This window comes from Botryllus schlosseri, chromosome 15 (genome assembly GCF_051294905.1).
Source record: "Botryllus schlosseri isolate E-star chromosome 15, Bs_hap1, whole genome shotgun sequence".
NCBI classification, from domain to species: Eukaryota; Metazoa; Chordata; class Ascidiacea; order Stolidobranchia; family Styelidae; genus Botryllus; species Botryllus schlosseri.
The window spans coordinates 9,278,496-9,302,062 of record NC_137250.1 but is presented as its reverse complement, the minus strand read 5'-3'; the positions used below and the strand labels follow the sequence as shown (position 1 = coordinate 9,302,062).

The 23,567-nt window shown below is 40.3% G+C and overlaps 1 long non-coding RNA gene across 1 annotated transcript; it reads right to left on the bottom strand.

Moving 5' to 3' along the window:
• Positions 1 to 12,796: 12,796 nt before the first annotated feature.
• On the bottom strand, positions 12,797 to 14,365 carry LOC145456655 (uncharacterized). Its single transcript, XR_013920673.1, has 3 exons — positions 14,031 to 14,365; positions 13,511 to 13,641; positions 12,797 to 13,002 (listed from the first exon to the last, which is right to left on the bottom strand). It is a non-coding gene; the product is annotated as an uncharacterized LOC145456655 (long non-coding RNA).
• Between the last annotated feature and the right edge of the window lie 9,202 nt (positions 14,366 to 23,567).

Genomic DNA, 23,567 nt, shown 5'->3' with positions numbered 1-23,567 from the left:
AAAATTCAACCAGATAATTAGTTATGCAATATCGGTGGATTCGTCCGAGGCTGGGTTAAGTAGTCTACGCGGCAATGTGTTTCAGAACATGCGAAAAAATACCGACTGACATTGATGTTTCTCGTCTGGTCACGATTGAATCAGACGACTGTATCTTCGCAATTCGTCGGGTGATCTTGTCCTTGCTACTAAGTTCCGAAAACAGCAGATATTCATTCGCAAAGAATGTTGAGGTTTTATTGAAATAACACCTTCTTTAGCAGATTTCTTGGTTTTAGCGATATTCCAATCAATTTTGAACGATTGGTCTGTATCGTCATCGGCAATCTCAACAAACGTTTGCACTGAGTCTAACACTCTTTAAAAATATAGGCCTACTACGTTACGGAATTCTCTTGAACTAGAGTCCAGTCGAATACCGATTCAAATCAATACCAATCTTAAGTCGAGCATACATCAAGAAACGAGAACACATTAAAGCAGGGGTTCTCAAACTATTTTAGACACGCCCTCGTTTTTGATAGGTAAAATTTAGTGCCCCCTTATCGTCATATAACAAAATGCAACCAGAATGCTAGCAACACAAACGGCTAGTTCGATGGCAAGGAAGGTTATGGCTGTTGATGAGAGAATTCTCAAATATGAAATTCTGACTATACACCGAGAAATAACTAGGAAACGGAGATAAATTGCGCAGAGCGCAAATTTTTTTGTTCAGTTGACCGCATCTTCGCCCACCCCCTCAGATGCTTTCAGGCCCCCAAGGCAGCGCATCCTCCAGTTTGAGAACCACTGCTTTCAAGAATGAGTAATCAAATGAAAGATGCGAAAGGTGCGATAAAAGTGCTAAGTATCAAGATAAAATTAATTTGTAAAAATACCGTGTCAGAAGTAATTGCGTTTATAATGAAAGATGTCGCGGGCCGCAAAATAATCGTCTGCGGGCCGCATGCGGCCCGCGGGCCGCGGGTTGAGAACCCCTGCCGTAAAGTGTAGGCGACTTCCCATCGCGTTGATCGTCTGTCAAAAATCCCCGAGACCATACATTACTTCTTATGATCACGTATCCTATGTATATTATATTGTATGATGTATAATGATGGATTGGGGGAACTCATCTATTGGTATGGAAAAACGAAATACATTTTTGCATCGATGGTCGAAGACTTCGGGAATCACGCCCGTGTGTATCTTATTTCTAGGACAACTAGATATAATCGGAAGAGAATAGTGAGAGGGAAGGTTGATAAATTGAACACGATTCAGGATTACTGATGAGCAAACAAGTCCTTGTGACACAAAAGACCTGCGCATTGCTATTGGTGTTCCTTTCGAGGTCGCTACCATACACACTCCGGGTGTTAACATAAAACAGTTCCATTTCATCGTTCATCAGCCCGAATGGGAAATATCACTCGTTTTGTCCAATTTTTTTCCGGCATACAAAAAAGAAAAGCAACTTATCTCTGTGAATTGCATAAGGCGAGGGGTCGAAATACTTTCACGCGAAAAAGGTATATGATATGTTGACAGCCGTCCATTGGTAAAGGGCTACTTGAAATCTGTACTGCGTGTTCGAAACAAGTTGATGGTAAAGATGACAACCATTATATAATCAACCCTTGTCAAAAAGGATTTGTGCAGTCGTCGGTGACCGGGTTAGCTTAGAACAAACTATTACGGATTCAGCAGTATTCATTTCTAGAGAATACCTGCCAATCATGACTGACAAATAGCCGAACACCATAATGGTTTCATCAGAAACTTTGGTATGGAGCCCTTATGCACTCACGCAAACTAATCTGTATCCTGTAAGGTTGTCTGTCTATGCATATTCTTCATTTCGGCATGATAGTATAATTTTAAACGACTTGACGTGCAAAATGGGGGCAAATTGCCCTCTCTCGTGCATCCTCCATTCCTGGGGTTTCGGATATTGTTAAGTTATGATTATGCTTTGTGTCATTAGGTAGTAGGTGTATACTCAATTCCTGTTGTTGTTATTGATTGCTACAATTTGTGTTGTGTTCATGTTGAATTTCTAGGAAATGCAAATCCAGACCGAACGTGGGGTTTCGGCGACCAAACTTCTTGGAAAAAGCGACAACCATATCTATAAGGCGTATCGAAGGTATGCAAATGCCAATTTATACATCCGTATGACGCAGGTGCAGCGTATCCTTAATCCCTGAAATAATATTTTTCGATATTTTCTTATACAGCCGTACGGAGTAGTGACATATATATTATATTTTATAGCGTATTGAAGTTATAGAACACAATACCAAATGTTTGCTGTGGTCTGTCACCCAGTGAAAGTGGCCCGAACTATCACCGCCCGTTTATCGCATTTACATTGTGTTCGTGTGATGATTGCGGTGCGGTATTCAAAAGATATACGTCTGTTCGAGTTTAGTGTTGATTTCTCAACGGAGATTAAGCCGATTTACTATGGAACTGGAAACCGACTGACGTCAAAACTGCGCGGTTTTGATCGACGTGAATAATCGTAAATATAATCGTCCATCCCGATCTGTCTTTTGTTACAGAGGTCACCAACTCCAGACCAGTCAAGTTTTGTGAGAGTATAACGAAATATTAGACGTGGTCATTATGCAATATGCATACATTCGCGACGGCGAAATAGGCGTGTATAGTGCTGCCGCCACGAAGTTATAGCTTGTCTTGATTTCACGCCTTTAAACTATCACTCCGGGTCGTAATAGATGTAGCTTCAGTTGTGGAAAAATATCAATAGGCCCAAAAAGTTATTTGCTACAGATGTAGTTACAGAGGCCAACTGAGCATAACATTTTTCGTTGTATATATAGGTTCATTATAATCTCGTTTTCCTCGAGAAGACTGCTGCATAAACTGCCCAAGTGTCTAAGGTATATTTGAACGTAAAATTTCGCAGAGTTGCGCAAAACATTTGAACCGTTTCTGTAGATGCCAAACATTATATCTTGGCCTTATGATCTCACCAATGACCATGCAGCCTGCGGCGTCAATGAAGCTGAAAAATGTCACTTCAACCCAAACCCTGCTTCATCATTTATAGTCAAATATTTGACGAATAAGCAGTCCGCCACCATAGCAAAAACGTACATGTGGAGTATTCCTATTCCCTTCGCACATCTTTATGATCTCCGTTGCTTGAAAACTCCCTCGTGTCGTAACATGCCTCCAAATAGAGGCACTAAAGTTTTCATTCCCAAATTAGTGAGTAATGCTATAGACAAAGTCCAGGAAGGTAAGGTGACTTGATCAAATAAATCGACTCCTGGATATATGTACTTGTCCATCGTATGTCGAAAGTATGCGCTCGCGGAGAGCTGTTCACTGTGTTCAGTATTCAGTGTTCAGTGTTCATGTTCAGTTGTTCACTAGGGCTCTTCGAAAATGACTTTTTTTCTCAAATCGTACTGGCTACTTGATAAAATTGTTAGGTTACCTAAATTAAGCCTACACACAAAATTTGGTTCAATTCCAGCCAGTAACCGCTTTGCTACAGGAGAAGAAAGTTCCTATTTATTATCTAAAAATAAATGATAAAAAATTTGAAAATTTTTTGTTCACCCCATGAAAGTGTGAGGCTGTCAATAGAAACGATGTTCACCAAATTTGGTTCAATTCCAACCAGTGGAAGCGGAGTTATCGCCGTCGAAAAATTTGGATTTGAATAAAATAGTATTTGCGGTGAGCACAACTATAATAAATAAACAAAGAATCGGTCACCGTAAATACTATTTTATTCGAATCCAAATTTTTCGACGGCAATAACTCCGCTTCCACGGGTTGGGATTGAACCAAATTTGGTGAGCATCGTTTCTATAGACAGCCTAACACTTTCATGGGGTGAACAGAAAATCTTCAAATTTTTCATCATTTATTTTTTTATAATAAATAGAAACTTTCTTCTCCTGTAGCAAAGCGGTTACTGGCTGGAATTGAACCAAATTTTGTGTGTAGGCTTAAATTAGGTAATCTAACAATTTTATCAAGTAGCCAGTACGATTTGAGAAAAAAAAGTTATTTTTGAAGAGCCCTATTGTTCACTCGTTAGGCTCGTTAAACTGGTTAGGAATTCCTGCCTGTATTGAAGTTCGGTACCTTGCTCCATTTCTTGTTAACTTTCTGCTGTGCATACCTGGGGCAGACGGTGATTGTGGGTATGAGGATAATCGAATTTTGTGCTTCCGCGGTGTTGCCGGTGATTCAATTTGGCAACAAAGCCTTCTCTGTTCGTTTACACGAATCGTAACGGGATTAAATGGAGTAAGTCTCTGTGTTCAGATTCTAGACGCACAGAAGTTAGCCACCTCCCGATATAGACAATACACATTGCAGTATTTTGGTTTTCAAAAATACTTGGATGTTGCCGGGCAGCTACAAGAGATTAACTGTAATGGCTCCAATCAAGATAAAAAAATAAGCATTATTTCTGCAAAAGGCAAGATCCCTGGAGGATCCCACCCACGCCTAACGACCAGTCATACGTAAAACCTTTCCCAAAACGCATTCTCCTGCTATCCATCCGAACAAACTTTGTGCAAATTATTCTCGCACCGATAGCAATGACTTTTTTAAAATTCTAACCGTATATGGGACGCTTCCTATTATTGAAAATGTGTTTAGGTGGTATTGGCTAAGATCTATTATCATCATCATAGTCTCAACAATGTTTTAGTCTAAATTTGGATAAACTGGCCATGGCATAGTTTACGATACGCTATAGGGGACAGACGAAAGAGAAGCTGTATTGCAGGTGAGAAGGAAGAAGAATCGATTGCTTGTAAAACGAAAGAAAATGAATATTTATTCGGTGAGGTAAATACGGCGTTCTCAACGTTGAATTGCAGCGGCGTCGCGTCCTGTCAATAAGGCGCTCGGCGCTAACACTCGAAGTTTGCAAACAAACATACGATAGTACTTTAATAACCTTCAGGTTACAGCTAGTATGGACACTTGGACAGCCGAGTTGAGAATTGACTCGGTTTGTCTTGAGTATTGCTGCGCTTGGTTATATCTGTGCTCTCTCCTTGAGATTAATGACATGAAATAATATTTACTTTGTCGACAATGAGTTATTGTTGACACTCGTAAACCCAGCGTAAAAATAAAATCACGGCCATTGAACTCGCACGTAGATTGGATCTTGTCTGTTAAAGGTGCTCTCCACATTAAAAATTAGTTCCGTTTCGGGTACCGAAATCTCAAAGCACTTTCCTGAACAATTTTACATAGATGTAGAATGCATATTGTCCCTTTAAAATTGTTATTACAATACCGAACAGCCTTGCATGTGGTTCGTAAGCCTTTCTGCTAGGCATTGCTTTGTCCGGCTATAAGCCAAAGTTCATATTATGCCGAATGCACAGATCTATGACTTCTGTTTTCGCATGAGTTTTCAATGACAAGTTGCAAATGACAAATCGCCAGCTGCGATGAGCTATACGAGCACTTCGGAAATGAATAATTCCTCAGTATTTACGGACTTGATTTTTGGAGTAGGTGTGCCGATAAGGGTGCAGTACACAAAACTTCCTTATGATCAAATTGCATTCCTTACAACGAGTTTCGGTGATTGATGCTATTCCCCAACCCCCATTCCGTGGAACGATCTTTACCTTTTGCAGTGCAATGGAAGAAAAATAGGAGATGAATTATTGTGGGAACCCTTTTTTTGGTCTGGCAAAGTCATCAATGGTGGCAGGACGTATATACGAAACTAACAGCTTTTAGAAATCCGGTAATGTTCCAAACGATAAGATATCGGAACGGAATGAAAACGATTTTGAACGGTCATACGTTGATGGCAATCCGAAGTGATTTGCTTCTTGAACAAGAAACTTTCAACCCAAAATGCTATTCACGAAAGGCAATTAATAGTACATCTGATGTACGATTTAAATAAGTGAATTGTTAATGAATTTACAATGAGATAGCCATCACAGCGTGTACAACGTTCCGAGACCACTGATATGTGGCACTTGTAGAGTGTGATGTCATAAAATAAGATGCTGGGAATCTTACGCTTGAAAATATGGAACACCAATTTTCCGCGACTATATGTAAGCTGCTGCATATTTAGCTCCATATTACTCTAACACGAGAATAATATATGTGACTTTGAATGCGAATTTCAATTTATTCAGTTTGTGATTTGAACATGAGTTTCAGTTATCAATTCAAGCCATTTATCCCCGCATCACATAGCACTCGAAGCCTCTGGGCTACCATGGTGATCGAAAGGCCTCCTGACCTGACCTGACCCAACGACCTTTAATTTAACCTCAATTTTGTGTACAGTACTCGGATTATGTGCGGGCACCTTCGCTGCATTCAGCGCGCGTTCCAATCGAAATCCAGAAAGCTGATTCATTGTGATGGCCCGCGTTTGTCTTCACACTTGAAACCTGCCCACTACAGAGTTTCAAGCATTCTTCAGGAATTAACGCCGTAAATGCGCGAGAAGTTGTTTTTGTGTTGGCGCTAATTGCCAGACGCGCACTCCCGGCTGCGCCCTCCAGCACGTCGCTGCTCAAACAGGTCCCGCATGGTTGATAGATTGGTCTCGTTTCTCGAAAATTTTAAGTGAAGGATCAATGTTTGCGAGGTGCCTCTCTCGTCGGGCTGAAGTTGGCATAAAAAGCTCTTGAGATTTATCGCAGAATACGTGTAGCGAAGACCTCTTAGAATGAGTGTTTGCTTTTCCGTGCGCTCAACTAAAAGTGTAGTAAAAACACGATCGGAAAACCATCGCATACAGTGATTTGCAGAGGTACATGCGTATCATTGTGTTCACGAATGTTACAACGAATTTGAGACGATCCGCACATTATATGCGTTGGTGTTGTGCTGAATTTGTTGATATATACTCGGAAATGGCGTGTTAATAATTGCATAACGTATCCATGTATTATTATTTATTCTATAAGGAATAATGGCGACATCAAGTAGCATAAAAATATAACGTTAGCTACTACATATTGTTGTGGTTTGTGGTATTCATGGTGTTTATCGACTGCTATGGTCATTTGCACCAGGCCAATTTTCTTAATTTTTATTCCGTGGCTGCCGACTGGTAGCACGACCCACTTCTAGGCTTTTTATAAGACACCGCTTACACGGATGAGATGGCGAAGAGGAAACTAGATAAACATACAACAAAATTGTGTAAGCCAAAGTTTGGGTTGGGCTGAATTGATTAACCCGTGTCGCCGTACAAGCGAACAGAGTTTCAAAGATAGTTAATCTGTAAAGCGACTCTTCCCTGCCGGGTTTTTCTCGGAGTCGGGTTTTGTAGATGTCAATTTACAATCAAACCTTCACGACGGTCAATGGTCTTCTTGATAAACATTTCGCGAGGGACTAGTCATGCAATGATACAGATTTGTCAAGATTGTTATTCCGTATTTACGAGTTTTACCTATCAGTAAAACACCTTCGTCAAACTGGAGCTAACGATATACTAGCAATGGCGTGTTATCCGGTTATCGCATGGTCATAATATGATGGTATCTGGTCATAATATATGGTATAAGAGTATAAAGGTCAAACCAGAGAAATGTGTACGGTGCATTCTGGGAAAAGGCGATAGGTGAGGTTGAAAGAATTGTGAATATAAATTACTAACCTCCGTAGGTTAGTAATCTAAAGTGTGACAGAGGAAGATATTATGATCTATGATGCATTCTGGGAGAAGTTCATGGGTGAAAGTGTGTATATCGTAATTTGTCTTAGCGGCTTGGGTGGATATGCACTATTGCTTCTTGACGCGATGCCATTTATCAATATCAGTGCGTTTTCGGTATACACTGTACCAGAGATGAGCATGGATTAGGATTAGGTTTTGAAAAAACAGGATTTGTGAAATTTTGTCGGATTTGGATTGGATTTGGATTAGAAATTTTTTTCAGAACGGATTAGGATTTGGATTGGATTTACCTATTTTCTGGGAGATTGAAATGTCGTGTGGCGAATGGTGACAAACTTGATTCAGATCAGTTATTAATGTACTTATGGATACTAAGTTATCTTGAATCAAGTGAATAGTTGGTTGTGAAAGAAAATTTTCGAATCCCTCCATTGCATAAATTAGTATTTTTTCTGAATTTCCAGTTAGAATCGGATTAGGATAGGACATGGACTTGAATATGAAAAAGTTATGGATTAGGAGTTGGATTTGGATATGAAGGTTCGGATTTGGATTGGATTAGGACATAGAAATTTCAAATCCGCTCATCTCTGCACTGTACCCATGCGCATTTAGTTAAGGTTACCATATGTCATGTTTTAAGAGGATTTGTCCTCTTTTTTTGACTTTTTTGAAGGTGTCCTCGGAGGACGCCCGAATCTCCTCTTTTTTGAGAATTTTGGGTAAATATATGGCAGAATAGACTTAGATACAGTAAATCAGCACTGAAGTAACGCTCCAGCGGGTATTTTGGGTCAACCGACCTCGAAATGGAAAAAATTTACCATTTTCAGGATTTTCCTCCGGTTTTACAAGACTGAAAATTTTGAAAAAGATTTCCAAAATAGGGTAACCCAAATTTGGTACAACTGCGAACAAATTACCATTTGCACATTTGCAAACCTTAATCTTGAAAAATTATTGCTTCGTGGATATATGAATTGCACTTCGATGCCAAATTACACAACACGCTCTCAGTACGCCGCATCAGTGACTCATCACGTTAAAATAACACCATAGATGCGTAGCGTATGAACTTGTATTTATGCCATAACTCGAGCCAAGCCTGTAACATATTCCCAGAGTCATTGTGCCTGTGGCCCAGGACAACTATTGATGAGCTGCTGCAGGGATAAGTCCATCGATCTCAAGGTGCTTATGATATTACCTATAAAGATGTCAAAAACGAAGTACGCAACTACGTTCGGACTGTGTGGCAGACCGAGTACCGAGATGCAGAGACGGGAAACCACAACACACATTTGCACCAAACGGCACGTACAGACGACGTTTTCCTCAATGCACAGATCGCGTTTGTATGAAGCGATAATATTTCGTCTCCGCTACAATCATTGCCGCCTAAAAGGGCATGTATTTAAAATAGCTGCATCGACACGCCTTTGTGCGACCTATGGCTCGTACCCGAGACTATGTGGATCACTTCCTCCTCGCACGCCCAAAATAAGATTGGCACTAAGCATATTTAATCGATGTTTCCTCGTACTTAAAAGTAAGTAGAATTCACCATATATAATCTTCTCGTGCGTCCAGAACCTCTCGTTGAATTCGTCCTGGCCAGCAATGTGATAATTTAAGGCATTTTTGCGTAAATGACTTGGGACTTGTGATACGAAGTTTTTGCAGTGGCGCACCAGACAGATGATGTGATATAAGCGCCACAATGTATCGTTTTCACAATTAATAGTAATAATAATACTAAAGGTGCTTTGCGTGTAGAGACATTTAGCGATGAGGATTAGTCGCTATACATCCAAATGGAATGAAAATGAAAAACATGGAAAACATACAATATGCTTTTTTCCCTTTTGATCTTAGACGACGGATCCCTAACCTGTTTGAGTGCGACCGAAACCTGAGTTTTACTAACGCTTCGCGACCCAATCCTCACGCATCGCAAAAATTAGTTTTTTAAAGTTATTGTGCCACGCTTGTTCGGGTATAGACAACATACAGATTACAGACTATCAGTTTCAGTGGGCTACATTCTCCACAGCAATTGGTGTCACTGAAATATTTCATTCATAAGAGTTTTAATGCAATAGAAAAGTCGTCCAAAACGATTCCACGAACTACCCACGATTCACGTAAACCTATAAATTTGCCATACGGCTCGTTGAACAATATGCATGTTAAGGTTACGGCTTGAACTAGGTCTTCTATAGGTTTGTCGTTCTGTGACCCAATTCCAAGCAACTGTCAGGCTAACCTACTTATTTCGGAAATTTTCGTGTTAATTAAAAGTTCGATATTTGTAATTCTGGTTCTTGGAATAAGCCTATAGTCGCAACCCATGCCTAAGAATCCCTGGTCTAAGATAACCGTCATCGCTTTTAGATTACGACACTGCAACATTTGTAGGTCATGGTCATGTGAAATGCATGATCGCAATTATCGGCATAAATATTGGTAATATGTGTCTAACGAACCTTATGTATATATTTAAACATCGGAGGGTCATGTAAATATCAATGTACACCATACCTGTACAAGTGCACAGTATACACGTGCAATGGTATTGCAAAACAAGGCGTACCTTATCCCTTGTGTGTACTGCCCGCAGACTAACATTATTTAATTGCCTCTTTTGTCGATGTCAACTGAGATCCATAAAGTAGACGGCGCTGCAAAATCTAGTTCGTGCGGCAATCGCGTCCAGCGTAGGCTCAACCTTGTGCAAATAAAACCGCCTTCGGGCCGCCAAGTTTGTTTTGAGAGATCTTTTAAGATATACGGCGACGCTACTATATCTGACCCGTGATTTGAACTTGCGAAACTTTTCAAAGGGACTATCCACTCTGTTATTTACTACCATGATCGGTGGTGTATGGTCAATGGTAATTCACTTTCACCCCGATAAAATCAAATAGAAACTGTGTCAGTCGATACCTGGTCTGCTGTTCACGTCTGACAGGCATACAAGCGAAAGGTTGCAACCAAATGATAGAGTAATCTCATCGGTAAATATTTCACACCAAATTCCGGTGTCAAGCTGAGAATAAAGGATGCATAATATGAATTCCGTAAAATGAAACAAAAACCCATAACATGCGCGGGATACCAGTAAACTACTGATCTGGATGATTTAGCTTTGAACACTAAAGTGAACATTTATTTCTAGCATTTCGCTGCATCGGTGCCATAAAATCGAAACCCTATGAATTTATATTCGTTTCGTTGCAGTTGGTTGGCAATATATATGTAACATGCATGGATTTACCGTAAGGTGTTAATTCAAAGATGTGAAGTATACACGTTTTGTGGTTTGTAGATTCTTCGTAATTGGGAGAAGTGTCTGTTATAACCGCAGCGTGGCCCGCTTAACGAATAAATAAGATTAGGTATATATGCTCGATAGCGTATATCCCAACACCATCCATAACGCCCACTATATCCGCCCATAACTGCATCATAAAGTATAGCTATACTGTATGATGCAAATCTGAGTGGGGCGGTGGAAATTCTGTGGGCCCGAAATTTCTCAACGGCATGACGTCTCAGAATCATTGTGACGCCGTAAAAAAGGTGATTCCACATTGTTCAACCGTAAGCTTTGGGGGAGGAAACGCGCCCCCTGGCTACGCCTATGGATGACATATATATTTCTGTTGGCCCATAGTAAATAAGAATATGATTTATTGCAGGCCGTGAATACTATAACATCTTCGGTGTGGTTTATTGCGGTTGTTCCCAACCAGTGGGTCGCGAAACATGTATACATACTACCACTTTCCATTCAAGATCTCATAAAGATGGCTTATTTTGGTTGTTAGAATGACACCAATCTTCCAAATGATATAGTGTCATTTTTTTAAGTATAAATAAAAAACTTTATGGCCACTGACGGTCTTACACGTGGCGGTAGGTCGAATATAGTCCTACCGCATTTCTGAATATTTTCCGAGCAGTAAAATCAACCCTATCAAGCCTAGATTTCAACTCATAATTTCTGATATGCAAACATAACTTTAATAAATAATAGATTGTAATGAAGCTTGCAGTAAAAGTGGGTCGCTAACTGAAAGAGGTTGCGAAGCCCTGCTTTATTGGCATCTTTTCATAAATATTCTGTACTCTGAGTATATTTTGATAAAATTATCAAATTAGAGAATTGACATATTTCACCAATGCAGAAATTGTTCCGACAAAAACGAATGTGATACGTTGGGTTCATTCCTGGTCAATATACCCACCACGCCAGATCGTCCGATATGCGTGACTGTGAGTCAGGATGTCAATGTTATCAGACGTTGTAAAAATTTTATTGTGTGAGCTTCGATAAATCTCTCACGCCATTTTCACGATAGCCGCCGTTAACTTGCTAGGTTGGCAACGGAATAAAATATCGGAACGGCCAACGATAACCTTTGTAGTCTAATCCGTCAATACCAACTCGTTAAATACCAGCAAGTGTTTTTCTTGGTTATTCGCTCAATGGTGTATCGTAACGAATCGTAGTGGGATATATTTCGCTACTGTTTTGACGCGTTTGTTGCGTTGCAACGTTGAGAACATATCTACTTTGAACGAAAATATGTGTTCAGGTGTAGATGTGTTTACTCTGTTTCGTATTTAACAGAGAGTTTGTTGATAGTCTGATCGAACGGGGCGAGTCGTGGCATCTACAAACAGATAAGCACATATGTTAATATTCGGAGAATTCGCATTGGTCGTTATAATATTCTACCAATCAGTCGACGACAACTGTATGTCACAGGAACAAGTGTTCTGCACACAAAAAAAAATTTACCTCGATTTACCGCGAAATGTCTGGAAGCAGGGTGGCCAGCCACTTGGCAGTAATATAACATTACCGTCACTCAATGTAAATTCAACTTACACCCGTCCGGTAATCTAGCTTTACACGCCAGACTGTAATGTTACAGTCACCTCTGGTATATTCAATCTACATTCTCTCCTGTACATTTACGAGGAGACTGTCATTTTACCTCCTACCTACAACCCTACATGCTGTCCTTTGTAAATCAGATTACATGCCAGCTTCTAAATTCACGTACACCCATACCTATCCCAAAGCAACGCGATGCCAAAATACAGCAAGTTTCTTCACGCTCTAAAAACGACATTGGGACAACTGTATATTCATTCATGATTCACGATGAAAAAGTATTGCTGCTGGAGGTCTAATTCTTCTGTAGGAGGAATGCAAATATAGCACAAGTGGTCCCAAGAAAAGGTGAATTAATTCCACCGCCGGATAAACTTCCAATTGTTTCTTTTTCTCGTCTTCATTCCTTCTGTGTGACTAGTATCTTGCAGTTCCACTAAAAAGAACTCATGCGTAAGTCGCTATATTGAGCAAAGTTCCTAATCTAGACATGACATTACAATAACTACTAAGACAAATAGGCTAACAAAAATATAACAATTTTTGAAGTACCGGTACTGGTACATTTTGTGACGACGGCTCCGCCTTTTACATGATATAGCAGAGATTCATGACTTACTTTATCTAATGCAGTGGTTCTCAACCTTTTTGGACATGCGCCACCCTCGGCGATGGCCAAAAAGTTTACGCCCCCCTGCACTTATCGTCACGTCAAAAAGAGCACATCATCTAATACAGAGATAGGCAACCTTTTTGCTAATCACGGTCACATTTCAATTACTTAGGTAGCCTAAGGCCGCATTCCAGGGCATAGCCGCCGCATAGCAACCTATATTGCATCCAAGTCTGTCTTAAGTAGTGCAGTTCGCCAGCTATTACCAACAGCTACCCAGCGCACTGAGCTTTAGGCTACTGCCAAATCTATGAAGTAATGAATGACTTACACGTGGGAATTGCTCTAAATCTTCAAAGAATATCAAAAATCTGCTCAAATGAAGTTGAATGCGACTGCTGGAGTTTGAATTTGGCGAGCTTTCTTGAATACGAAATAAGTTTCTTCTTCAACAATCGTCTTCTGAAAAGTGAAAATGGTTGTGAAACACATGTTTAGTCAGAATTCAGACAGACTTAGTCAATTTCTCGCGCCCCGCAGGTTGAGAACCACTGATCTAATGTATTGAAGCAAAAGGTTCCTCATTTGAGGTGGCATGTGTGCCAAACAAATCCAGCAGTGGATGGAAACATCTCTATGCTATGGCCCGAAAATTACATGAACAAACCAACAGTTTCAACTCCTCTGTGGCGGAGTATGTGGTATCACAGGTCACTATGTAAGTCGACTAATATCCCAAAATAGAACAGAGAATGCGGCGAATGAAATATTTCAATAATGAAATCAAAGTCATCCCGATGGTGTGCACAGTCGTAGATATTCACGGTAACAAATACTATGTAGTACTGTACCTTTTACGATGCGTATCCCATTCAGCATTCCTAGGAATCTTCAAGGATCCACTTTCTTCAAGCACAACAAGCTTCGCTCCACCCGGGTTGGAATCCCGGTACGTTTAGCGAGACACCGATGACCGATGCCATATTGGCGCTCCACCCTTTGCTCAAATCTCAATAATGGCCAGACGACGATACGACACTCGAACGATTTCAAATCGAGTGGTATTCATCCGCTGACATGCCACCAATAATATTTACCGGCCACGTTATAATGTTTGATTTAGGTCGTATTTTTTCATACAGAAACAATTATCATTACATATAGTCCCTTTCTTTTCCATCTAATCTCGTATGAATTTATTATATATTCCACGTGATGTTCACTACTTACTATACATATACTTACCCAGACGCTGCTTGTGATGTCACAGTTGTGCGTTGGTTGTTTACGACGAAACTCAGAAAAAGCAGTAACGCGTAACCCTAACCTACTGTAACCTATGACAGATCGCCATGTCCGCCATTAACAAATGGTCAACTTAGCATGCGGTGCTGATATTTCCAGTTTCCCGAACAATATTATACATCCTAAACTGATATTTTAACTTATCAGTCCTATCCCTGGTAACCAACGAAACCGGCCGTATAGCCATAGCCTTATAATATAATATAGTGGCTATGGTGTACCACATTAGCTACGATTGTCAGTTGTTTCTTTTACCCCAGTATGTACTTTACTGAAATTGGTACTAGGGCCAACAATTTCCGTATGATAGACCCCAGTCTCGCGAACGTGGTTGAATCAGGTCAAATCACCACAAAAAATGATATCAGTAACATTCAGTTCCACGTATAACATTGGCCGCAGCGATTTTCAAGCTAATCAATTTTGCCAATAGCCTGATATACTGCAGGAACGATTAACTGCCAGTAATTTTGCGAATAAATTCTGGTAACTTGACTTTACAGCTAAATTAAGGTAATATTACACATCAAAATGTAAAATTACAAGCTACTCACAGCTATTGGCTGCGACTAGTAATTCGTTGCAAAATTTACAAAGATTTCCCAGTAAATCTACCAGATTTTTTTGTGTGTGTATGACATCGTCCAAGCTTGTATGGGCTGTAAACAATGCCTTGGTCCTTGTGTCTATGGTAACTAAAACCCTAGTCAAATATTGCGCGTACGGTAAGGCGGAGTTGAGAGACAAATTGATGACCGTATTATGTGATTGAACGCACAGAGCACTTCTGTTACGGCAACGTGTCAACGGGACTATTACGAACCCATATTTGATATCAGTATGAGCGCAAAACTAAGGTAGTGTGAAATTCGATAATATGTTCACCGACGCTATTAGAAGATTGGTATTAAGAAAAAAACATGATTTTAATCTTTGAGATGGCTGACGTGTTGACAAGCTGAAGATATTGGTGGATTATAAATCCAAATACAGAGCTAACCCAAGTCCAGACTAGGTGGTGCGGTTTTACGTTCAAACACAATTCCATCTCAAACATTTCAATTCGGTCTATTGATACCCGAATGTGCGTGCAACGACATATAAACATAAAGTGCCACCCGAAAAAATCATTTCTTTTAGTTAATGTTAATTAATAAGTTCAACAGAGGTCGGCTACTTGCTCTAGATAAAAACAGAATAACACCAATTCACGAAAGAAGCGTACCAACTGGTACACTAGTCCAGGTTAATCGGCAATATTTTTATGTAGCGATAAAAATAATTTGGTGGAAGCAGCTTCTTGATTGTTTCTCTCCAACGATGACCTTACCCGCCTGCGTACTCCTTCAATGTCGTCATCAAATACTTGGACATTGTAATTTCCCCACGTTCGATATAATTGCCTTTGAAAGTTCATCGGAGTTGGTACGGTTCAGTCAGTCATGGCTGAACCCAACGGATATACAATTATACGTTCATTTTGAGTCAACTCATCGTTATAATTTTCTCCAAAACCGCAGTACAATTGTATGATTTTGCAATTACAAATCTTCGACTGAATAAACCCGTTTTACCCAGGATATCTTATCACAAAACTAATGTAGTGCGCACTGGATTCATTCTTTCAAAGTCGGTGACGTGTCCGAGAAACTTGACTGATGCTGCACATTGTTTATAAAGATATCAAAAGAGCGTCGCCGATATACTTGTCAGATCGTAGAGATCAGCATGAGTCTGCGGGGCTGTTTACTGAACCACAACCGCCACTGCCACGCGAACATTGCAATATGTTAAGGCCTACCTGCGATATGGAACGCATATTAAATGCTGAAATAACGTCGTCTTTTCATACTGAATGGTTTCTGTATCGCAGTGATCAAATATAGCAGAATTCGAAAAAAATATCAGTTTATCGTCAAAAATATTCATATGCGACGTCAGGTGTCAGTCTGGTGTTTTGGCCTTGTCAGTTTAGCTCAAACGTACCAGACTAAATTAGAAACCAATTCGTGAGCCTCAAATTTGGCACTCCTTCGCGGGCCGCATTCTTCTGCTATCGGGCCGCAGATTGTACCGCATCTCTAATCGTTGAAATGCGATGTATAGCACCAGTAAGGATAAAAGTTTTGCAAACATCTTGTTATCATATATGCGGACGTAGTGTATTACATAGTCTTCCTTTTCACCTGACACTGTATAGGCTACTTATAGTGCGATCGTTATGAAATAGGCTATAGAGGACGTGCAGGAGTCAGCGAATTATTTACAGAGTTTATGAGATTTGTCAATCTTCAGCTCGCATCTGCGTTGAAACACACAACTCCCAACGGCTTTCTCGAATATTTACGGACAACAGTACGTTGAGTGATACACGAATATATATAGATTTATATGAAGCGTCTATACCTACATGTTTTGACACTATGCTATGTGCACAATCTGCACATGTATTTCAAGGTCGTGTCTTCCACAGCTCACCATATATGAATTGTGACCTGTGGGCAAATATTATGGATACAATATATTACGTATACATGTAAAAGACCTACCGCACCACGGTTGAAATATCGTTTGAAATTATTTAGGTGCGGGATGTGAAAAAAATTATGATGTATTTTCTACATGTCGTATTTGAAAGAGACGTCGTATTTAAGGAGTTACCTTATGATATTCCCGACGATAAAATTAACGATGCTTTGGACCTAGAAGCGGAAAATATATTTTGCGACGTGTTCCCATTCCCGTTCTGATCACAAGAATGCTCATACGGTTGTTGAATCGAATGAGCGTCTGTAGGGGAAGCATGGTTTTGAACCTTTAGAATTCAATATTCGGATAGATAGGGTCGCTTGTACTAAACTAGAACAGGAGTTTAGAAAAGGTCTGTGCCACATTGACGTGTTGACCCGTCGTTTAAACAGTCTAGTATGGTTGTTTATTGTTTATACTCATGTTGAGGTGGATTTATGATAATACGCGCGTACTTATTGTATATGGTTTCATGAATCGAAGAGCTATCTGAACATGTCTAGATGTTTGCCGTAAAACATTGTACTAACAGCGATAGACACGCGCTCTTCTTCCATATACTCGTCTACACGTCATCACAGCCTAATGGCCCTAATGGATACATATCCCTTTCTGATGCTTTTAATGAAACTTGTTGTGCCTTCTATTAACCTTTAACACTCGATCTCGAAAGATGGTTGTGTCAATTTAATTTAAACATGGTTAGCAATATTCCTTACTAGACCCGTGGGAATATCTGACGTTAGTCACATGATATTATTATGTGACGTAATTAATTTCATATTTACGGACCGGAATACAGTGGGATGTCCAACGGGAAAATCTATAGTCACTCATGCGATCGGGTTTCTGTAGAAGCTTTCAACACTGCGATTTAAACATGAATCGAAATTTAGTGTGTATATGGCCTGGTCGATACGAATGCATAGATTATGTCTTGTGTCTTCTATGTCCTATCTATTGCATAGAAAGAGAACGCTTCGTAAGAGACCAAAATATACACCGAAGTATTGTAGCCTATACTAGACTGTTTTGAATTTTTTGCAAATTTAAGAAAGCAGCCAGCGTGAAGTGAAAGCAACTCATTCTTTTCTTTAGCTACATACGGCCTATTATGGATTTCGTGATCCCATTTCCGAAACGTACCATGCGTAAAGTCAAACACATTAATCTCCCTAAAACATTCCGCAAAATGGCGTAAGGTCAATCGGAATCTTCGAGAAAAAGAGACTGCGGAACCTTTGCAACATAACAGCATCGACCATCAGTTTATTTTGTTGCAGAATTTAACGGCCCGCAGACGAATGCCCACATTTTGAATGGGGTTATAATTTAGTGTCGTGTGATACGTTCGAGCTAAGCTCAAGTGGAATATGAGAAGGTTGAAAAACACTAAAATATGCATACGCTTACTTTGCACTGGAATATTTTGACGAGATTTATTCAACAACCTTAATTTTTTCGCGCGTCGCGCAGTTCCTCTCCAGCTATTCGCGATTTTTGAATGTATAGTCCAAAATAGAACTTTATTGATAAGTGTCGCCGTGCGATGACGGGCCTACGAAATAGCTATATAATATAATATTATGCACCACGATTTCACTTTTATTTATGACTGTTCTTGCTCAATGCACAGGCTTTCACACCCCTGCCTCTGGCATAGTTCATCAATATTTCGAAATGCGTGCAGTCCTCCGATATCACACACTTATATTGGGCCATTGATTAAACGCTATCGCTTTCCGTTTTTGCGATGTACCTCGATAGTGCAGCGGCAGCTTGGTATACGATTTTACAACCTACTTTCACGTCATATGTAGAGTTATGCTGTCCCGTAAAAATAACGCATGTTTTACGATTCAGCACGTATATGCAGAAGGTTGCACTGCATCCGAGGATACACATAGCAGCACCATTGATATTACAGTGAGGGGATGCAAGTCCCTCATTCAAGACAATTGCAAGTCCAAATGGAAATCAGATTGTACATTGTACACTGAACTTTCATCTGCATATATTTATATATTAGGGATTCACGATGCTGGACAGTGCCAAATCTGTGTGGCGTACCTGAAACAGTTGAAAATTCATTGCATCAAATATAGGAAGGCTCTCGACAGTATATCTGCGGGACCAAATAGTAGACGCCGTTCCTTTCCGCTTGGGAATATTACTGGCCAATCCTGTCACCATGCGTATTATTCTGATAGAATATGCCCTACTATAACTGTTCGAGAGTTATAAAGATATAAAACGATATACAATACTCTCATCATAGATCTGGTGCAAAAGACCATTAGAAGTGGAGCACAAGCAATATTAAACTTGTACAACAACAGCAACAAGGTTGCACTGGAAAATATGTAACAGAAATTCTCTAGTTTTTGTGCTGTGATTAACGTGATTAAGTCTTGATGGGCTTGATTCTATAGCAGGGGCCGGCAACCTTTCGTATGCAGCGTGCCAAAATATCAAAAAATGTCAAAATATTACCAACTGGCGTGCCAGACATTTTAAATCATCTCGTGTTCAGCGTTGCAAGCAAGGAGTTCCACCAACCGCTTTTCTGCAGCTGGCAACCGCATCGGTTACGCCGGTGATTCTTACTGTATTGGTCGCGACGGGTATAAATTTTGGTTATCGCCTCATGTACGTAATATTGGCATCATTTGATTTTAGTCGCGTAAGGATCGATCTTCTGGTCGTTTTCAAATCCACTGTGTTCGGTGCCATAGCCAATAAGTAACAATCCCATCAAAGATGTTACGATGATACGGGCTGACGATGTAAAATGTGCCCACCCCTGTATCGCACAGGTCGGTTTGATGTCACATTAGGGTTGGTCTGGGGTGGTCGATCTACCTGCAAAGCTCCAAAGATCGCGGTAAAGGTTGGGCGCCCGTTATTTGCCCGAAACGTGTGCTCCCTTGCGTTAAAATATCCAGCGCCGAAATGCTGGCTCATAAAATAGTCGCCCTCCAACAGGCTGCGCACAGTACATACCCCTAGCTAGACCAAAGCATTCAAACGGTTTCAGGCGATATCAGGTTGCCGTATATGCAATTTGGGGTTCCCCCATTAAGAAGAAATCAGGTTCCGGTAAATCGCGCGTATAGCGCGGGAAAAAAATTTAAAAAATGAAATCTGCCCAATAGGCGCTGTTTTATGTTCATTTACGAAAGCATTTTGGGTCGTCTACGAGCTTGTTCCATTTTGAAAACTTATGTTTTGCAACATGATTGGAATATGTCGTTTGCGTCCAATCATTTGGCGTGCTATGAAAAATCATCTCGCGTGCCAGCGGTTGCCAACCCCGTTTCTATAGGATCCGGAAATATATAAGAGATAGGCCATAGCTTGAGCTTCCCAGCATGATTGACCAGATCTATACCTGTACAGTGTACAGTGCACAGCGTACCGATAAGATCGCCAAGCAATAGCTTCATATTGTTTAACATTTATTCACTCTATGTGCTGATTTCCAAGTCTCCGTTGTTGGCGTTTTGTTCATATCTCATTTTTATCCAGCTTTCGAAGAGTTTAAACCCTATTTTGTGCTTCGATACGCTAGCATTTAGTAGACCAATTTTAATTGTGGTTGTGACTGAGTAGAAATTCTTCACCTCAATATTTGTTGTAGATCTTGGTCAAGTTGCGACATTTCTGTTATTGTTAGGCGTATCGATTATTCCCTTTCGTGCGAGAAGAAATATTTTGTAATGTTTCAAATTAGTCTTTCTTTCGGCCCGGACAAACAATGCGTTGGAAAATGGATAATATGAAAAATTAACCTCGTGGCACGCAATTCGGCTGTGCCCCGTTACATGTGGCATGACGGTATGATGATGAAAAGACGCCTGACATGTTACATCGGATTTATGATTAGATCAGGTGTCAGGAGTGGAAATGTTCACAGAGGAACAGGAAATATACTACCACAATATACCAATGGAAAATTTCTCTTTCCGTGTATGAACATACTGGTTGACTCTTTCGCATTTTTCCATAAGATAATGACGATGGATACACCATTGCAGCTGAGTGAAAAAAAGCGCCCACGCCCTCTCACTCACAAAGCGTATATAAATTGTGACTTGCTTAATCGTTGATTTGGGTTACAATATGTCGAAGATTTCACTTCACTTTGAAATTCTTATGCCCAGCGCAAACTTTCATTCTGCATCCGCCGCTGCATTCACCAGAATCCCCGTATTGTATTTTTTCGAAAGCTGAGACGTAAGTGTGGAGTTTTATTCCGTGAATGCAGATCTCACAAATAAGTCTGCCAAATGTGTAATTACGACTAACAAATGTTCTGTCTGCTGGCGTCGAATTTCGTAGTATCGACTATGGCAGCGGTAAATTTCAAAAAAGATTTGGCGGACCGGTGGATTTCAAAAATTGAAACCGACCCAAAATTTGAAGCATGCAATCGATTTTTTTGCAAGTGTATGATGCTATAGATAGTGATATTTTAAGGAATTTGATCGTAATTAATTATGCTCGTGATGGCATCCATGTGATTTTACGGTAGTGAGTCTGCTGAGTCGAGGTAAATTGCCTTGCCCAGATAAACGTGCTACCGCCGAGAGTCGTTGACAGTCTTTCGCGCCGAAGGCTCTGAATTTAACCGACCACGCTAACTCGAATATTCTTCTCTTCGACAATATCGTGAGAGGAAGTGTTCCGGACTCGAGCCAAGCACCTTGCCGTGCTACTTTACTCATTTCTCACTACCGCACCAGACATAGGCTACTCTGGCTACAACGAATACAATGTGCCGCACGAAAACACCCGGCAACAGCTATATCCACAACATCAGGACCAAAAAAGCACTTCGTCAGCCCCCCTGGCCCCCTCCCAAAAAAACCGTTGGTCTTGGGCCACTCACAGGGTGATAAACAGGGTTGTAATGATTTGAGTTATGACTCGATTCGATTTTTCAAATGTGTACAATGACTCGACTGACGGGCACAGACTTCGAAGAATAGTAAAGTTACCACATTATAGGTATATCGTCTATCAGTCCTGATACTTGGAAAATGGGACCAGAAACTGTAAAGACTGGGGAAAATTATACGATATTGTGAATGCGAGTCATTCTATATCACTCTAGCAGAGTTGAAAAAAGTGGGTCGAATCGAATTGAAAGTGACCAGTGAACATAATGACTTGGAGTCGAACTCAAGTCAAACACTATGACTTGGACTTGACCCTCTACTAGCTGACTTGGACTTGACCCTCTACTAGCTGACTTGGATTTGGACCTGACTCCGTGGTGAATTGCAAATGACTCGACTTGAATCGAGTCAAAACTATAAAAGTGAGGTTGACTCTTGACTCGGAACCAAGTGACTTGCTTATAACCCTTGTGATAAACCAAACTTCTGGGGGTTTCGCTCCCATGATCCCACAGCTAGTTGGATCCTTTTACCAGGATTTGTGAGCACATTCTTTCTACTCAGTGTAGGCGGAGAGTTTATGTAACCAAATTGCACCTAGCGCGAGTTTTTGTAAATAATTTGTGATTTAACCGATCAATAATATTGCAATATTATTTTATGGTAATTGCATATATATTGCTATAATTTTTTTGTTCTCCCAGAATTACCATATTTTCTGGCAGAGAAGAGTGAGGTGTCGTCTTGGAAAATTTATGGCACGCAATTATTAAGGGGGCTCTTCTTTTTCGAAATTAATTTTTCACCCACCTAGAACGGAAGTTTCACTCTCTTTCCAAATATGCAATTGCTCTTTTGATATTCCGACTCCTTCTTACTTAAATCTACCTTACTTTAGGGGGCATTTTAATTTTAAAAAAATAAAAAATTAGTCAAGTTTTTCATACAGCCGTGATCATTGACTTTTGCCGGTGGAAATAGCGCCACTTAATGAGATCTACACTGAACAGCTTAGAATAGGTGTTTTAGCCAGCCTGTCTGCTTCCATAAACTTGGCTGCTTCCATGGCTTCTTCACTGATACATTGTCAAGTAAACAGGTGAGCTGGAGGTTGTGTTCTTTTATTTTTATTTTGTTGATTCGTTAACTGATGAATGGCAATATCGGGTTGTATTTATTGTGCCTCATTTCTGGCTCTCAATATTCCTAGATAGAGTTCATCAGGAATATTCAGAGGTACCCTAAAGCAGTTTTGGAATGCCCTGTGATACGTCAACAAAATGGTGGTGTTTTAGACCTCGGTCACAAGTTTAGATGAATGGCATTTCCTGTTTCCGTTTTGCTCCGCACGAATAAAATGATTCTTCGTCAGATTAATGTCAAACTAATCAAAATTTCTAGCTATACCACAAGTTTCTATAAGTTGCGTAATTTATGAAGCGTGTTCAGGGATCTGGCCCAGAGACAGTCACGTTCTAGTAGGCTACATCTAGTTCCTCCGCACGTTTACGAGGATTACGATACATTTATCCGAAGACGGGGGCGTGCTCATTAAGATGGATCTTGCTTTCAGGGAAGTATACATCATTTGATTAATTAGCATTCGGCGTTCTTTCTGGGGAGTCCGGATTTGGGGTGCGATGTTTAGAGTTC